General features: G+C 51.1%; 1 pseudogene; it reads left to right on the forward strand.

The window, feature by feature from the left end:
* Window positions 1-1,115: 1,115 nt before the first annotated feature.
* LOC135972819 (solute carrier family 22 member 6-A-like) lies at window positions 1,116-4,632 on the forward strand (annotated as a pseudogene).
* The last annotated feature ends 232 nt before the right edge of the window (window positions 4,633-4,864 follow it).

Consider the following 4,864-nt stretch of genomic DNA (forward strand, 5'->3'; position numbering starts at 1 on the left):
CTTCTCACCTCAACCCTTAACAGATACTGTGACTGATGTACTAAAAGGTGCAGTACCACCTGCTGGCACTGGGGATCTCCTGGTGGCTCAGTACACCTGCATAACCCAGGGGCCTGCAGGTAGCAGAGAGAGGAAGTGCAGAGCATGCAAGCAGGCTCCCATGGGGTATTGGGCTGTTTGCACATTCTCCTTGCTACCTCTGCAGGTGCCCGGGGCTATGGGCTGAAGCAACTCCAGCCTCACAGGGTGTAATACCACCTGCTACCACTGGAGGAGCTGCAGCTTTGGAGGCTGCAATATCCCTGGCTACCACTGGGGGTCTTAAGGTAGCAGGGGCAAGAGTTGCTGTCTCCAGTATGGCTATTTCAGCTCAAAGTACAGAGCTGTACATTCCCTCTGCTGCAGCCCTGCAGGGTGCAGTAACACGTGGTGCCAGTGGGTCCGAGGAGAGTCAGGGCTAGCAGTATCCTGCCCATGGACAGGTTAAACAAGGTTCCTTTCCTTGCAGTTGTGGAGTGGATCCCCACTGAGTTCCGCACCATCACCATTGCCATCACAGGATTCGTCTACACCCTGGGCCAGATCCTACTGGCGGGCTTGGCATATGGCATCCCAGACTGGCGCTGGCTCCAGCTGACTGTGTCTTTGCCTTTCTTCTTCTTCTTCATCTATTCCTGGTACGTGTCTCTGGAAACCTCTCCTTCTAGGCTCAAGTGCTGTCCTCTTTCCTTGTGGTTGTTAGCAGACAGGGTGGGAATGGTGTCTAGTGGTTAGAGCTGGGAGTCAGGACTCCTGGATTCTATTCTCCACTCTGAGAAAAGTGGATTTACAGCAAGGAACTAGGAGCCAGGCATTTGGGCTTTAATAGGGTGGTGCACAGGACTCCTGGGTTCTGTTCCTGGTTCTGCTGCTGACTCCTTGGGCAAGTTCCTGCTCCTGTCTGTGCCTCAATTTCCCTCTCTGTAGCACAGGGATAATTATCTTGTGCTGCATTACACTTCAGCTGATCCTGCTTTGAGGACCCCATCGAAGTTGTGGGTCACATCACTGACCTTGGCTCTGCAGGAGAAACATTTCACTATCCTTTTGTTTCCTACTAGATCCTAAAATCCAAAATGCAGAAGGAACTGTCAACAGTGAAGTTTATCTCGGATCTGGTACGCACGCCTGCCATACGCCGGATATTCTGCTGGCTCTCAATTGTGTGGTAAGACCACTTCTTCCCTTCTGCCCTGATCCTAAATCTGGGTCCAAATTAGGTTGGCAGGTCCAGTATCGATAATCTTAGTCCATTTCCGAGCATAGATAATCCACAGATATTGGACATCTGTCTGCCTAAGGGTTATTCATCCATGCTTTAATCCATCCCTAGACATACACAGACCTGTCTGTCTATCTTATGTGTCTGTCAGGTTCTTCTCAGGTCTGTGGGTTTTCTCTCTAAAGTTGGTGCATTTGTGTGTCCATTCAGTCCTGGGCATCCCTGCTTTGAACAATGCCCCCCCGGCTCTGTTACATTACTGCACACACCAACCAGAGCACCCACAAGCATTACACTAAAAGTTCCCCTGGCCAACTCTACCCTGTTCACAGGGCTGGCACAAGGGCCTAGATAGCGCTCAAGTCCCATCTAGATTGGGTTTAAGTTGTGACTAGGCCTGGAGCTAAATCTCACCAGGACGCTCACTCATCCCTTTGCCTCTCTCTCTCTCTCTCTCTCTCTCTCTCTCTCTCTCTCTCTCTCTCTCTCTCTCTCTGGTGAATGGCAGGTGCTCTACCAGTTTCTCCTATTAAGGGCTGGCCATGGACCGGCAGAACGTTGGCATCAGTATCTACCTGATCCAGTTGATTTTTGGAGCTGTCGACTTCCCAGCCAAAGTGGTGGTCACCATCTCCATGTCCTACACTGGGTGCAGGGTCACGCTCTCAGCCTTCCTTCCTCCTCCTGGCTGGGCTTGTTATCATCGCAAACATCTTTGTGCCCAGAGGTGGGTTTGGTCCAGTCCACATACGGCAATGCTTAGCGCATAACCGCCAAGACATGTCAATGAGTCGAAAGTAACTCAAAGAGTAATTGACTCCCTCAGTATGCATCTCTCTCTTTCTCTATATATCCATCCACATACATAACCGTCTATCTATCCATCCTTCTATCCACATACACAACTACCTATCTATCCATCTACATACGTAACTGCCTATTTATCCATCCATCCATCCATATACAGAACCACCTATCCATGCATCCACATACATAACCATCCATCCATCCATTCATCAGCTCATCCGCATACATAACTACCTATCTATCTCCATACACAGCAATCTATCTGAATAGACCTGAGGTAGGCGTGAGTGAGGTCAGAGGGGAAGAGGATAAAACAATCAAGATGAGAGATGGAGGAGATTCTTACCCATGGGAGAGAGGGGAAAGGCCAGGTCTTGGAGAAGTGATGAAGGAAGAAAGAGCAGGGTTGGGGATATGCGAGGCAAAACAGGGCAGAGGAGAGAGGCTGCCAAGGTTACAGTGCTGGGATGCAGAATGGAAGATAGGCAGGGAGAGCTCAGAGTTTGGAATAGGGTTCTAGCCCTGGATTCTCCTTGTCCCCTCTTTGCAGAGCTGCAGATAGTCCGCACATCACTGGCTGTGATTAGGTTCTGTTCCTGGTTCTGCTGCTGACTCCTTGGGCAAGTTCCTGCTCCTGTCTGTGCCTCAATTTCCCCCTCTGTAGCACAGGGATAATTATCTTGTGCTGCATTACACTTCAGCTGATCCTGCTTTGAGGACCCCTTCGAAGTTGTGGGTCACATTACTGACCTTGGCTCTGCAGGAGAAACTTTTGACTATCCTTTTGTTTCCTACTAGATCCTAAAATCCAAAATGTAGAAGGAACTGTCAACAGTGAAGTCCTCCTACACTATCTCGGATCTGGTACGCACGCCCGCCATACGCCGGATATTCTGCTGCCTCTCAATTGCATGGTAAGAGCACTTCTTACCTTCGGCACTGATCCTAAATCTGGGTTCAAATTAGGTTGGCAGATCCAGTATTGATAACCTTAGTCCATTTCCGAGCATAGGTAATCCACAGATATTGGACATCTGTCTGCCTAAGGGTTATTCATCCCTAGACATATGCAGATGCTGTCTGTCTGTCTACCTGATGTGTCTATCTATGTCTTATCTTCCAGTCTGTCAGGTTCTTATCAGGTCTGTGGGTTTTCTCTCTAAAGTTGGTGCATTTTAGGGCCCTTTGTGTGTCCATTCAGTCCTGGGCATCCCTGCTTTGAATAATGCCCCGCCCCCCGTGCTGTTACATCATTGCACACACCAACCAGAGCACCCACAAGCGTTACACTAAAAGTTCCCCTGGCCAATTCTACCCTGGAGGGGACATTGTGGCTATTCACAGGGCTGGCACAAGGGCCTAGATAGTGCTCAAGTCCCATCTAGATTGGGCTTAAGTTGTGACTAGGCCTGGAGCTAAATCTCACCAGGCTGCACACTCAACAGGACGCTCACTCATCCCTTTGCCTCTCTCTCTCTCTCTATGGTGAACGGCAGGTTCTCTACCAGTTTCTCCTATTACGGGCTGGCCATGGACCTGCAGAACTTTGGAGAGAGGGGAAAGGCCAGGTCTTGGAGAAGTGACGAAGGAAGAAAGAGCAAGGTTGGGGTTATGCCAGGCAAAACAGGGCAGAGGAGAGAGGCTGCCAAGGTTACAGTGCTGGGATGTAGAATGGAAGATAGGCAGGGAGAGCTCAGAGTTTGGAATAGGGTTCTAGCCCTGGATTCTCCTTGTCCCCTCTTTGCAGAGCTGCAGATAGTCCGCACATCACTGGCTGTGATTAGGAAGGGATGTCTTTCAGCTGCGTTCAACTGCGTGTTTCTATTCACAACTGAGCTCTACCCCACTCCGATCAGGTAAGATGCTGTATTTCCAACTGACCCCTACTGAACCCTGCACCCAATTCCTTGCAGCACAGCGCCCCCTAGCATGGCACTGCAGCATTGGGGTCAGCACTGACTGAGAGGGGAGAGTATACCCCTACTGAGCCCCCACCCTGCTCCCTGCAGCACAGCACCCCCTAGTGCCATGATGGGGCATTGGGGTCAGCACTGGCTGTGAAGGGTGAGCAGCACATCCTGCTGGGTCACTATTTAGCATTCCCAGCAGGTCTGCCCACCCAGTACTGAGCTAATCCTTCCCTGTTCTGGATGGTTATTTCCCTGCAACGCCAGGCAGACCGGACTGGGCTTTGGCAGCACCATGGCCCGGGTAGGAGGTATTGTGGCTCCCTTGGCCAAGATGTTGGATGAATACTTCTCCTTCCTGCCGCCAGTCGTCTACGGTGCTGCCCCAATCATCTCTAGCATTGTGGCCACCTTCCTCCCGGAGACTCTCAACCAACCACTGCCAGACACTGTGGAGGAGGTGGAGAGCAGGTTGGTCTAGTGGGGGGGTCTCCCCTCTCTTCCTGTCTGACTCTGACACCTGCGGCCAAGACAGGGCTTGGACTCCAAAGGCCAAAACACTCAGCTGGTGCTTGGGATCCACCCTGTCCCCACCCAGCCGCAAGGCAAATTGTGCAGAGAGTTGTTATTATTTATATGACTGTAGCACCCAGATGTCTAGTCATGGCCCTGTACCCTGTTGTGCTAGGTGCTGTACAAAGGGTTTCCTGATTATCCTCTATCCACTGACAGATAGCTATCCAGGCCCCCATTGTACCCGGCCCTGCACAGACCCCATCCAAGATGGGGGCCCTGTTGTGCCCATAAACGCACAGTGAGACAGATTCATCCTGAAGATCTGACCGTCTAAATCAGAGGTTCCCAAAAGATGGGGTGTGCCCCCCCAGGG

This window comes from Chrysemys picta, chromosome 7 (genome assembly GCF_011386835.1).
Source record: "Chrysemys picta bellii isolate R12L10 chromosome 7, ASM1138683v2, whole genome shotgun sequence".
Taxonomy (NCBI): domain Eukaryota; kingdom Metazoa; phylum Chordata; order Testudines; family Emydidae; genus Chrysemys; species Chrysemys picta.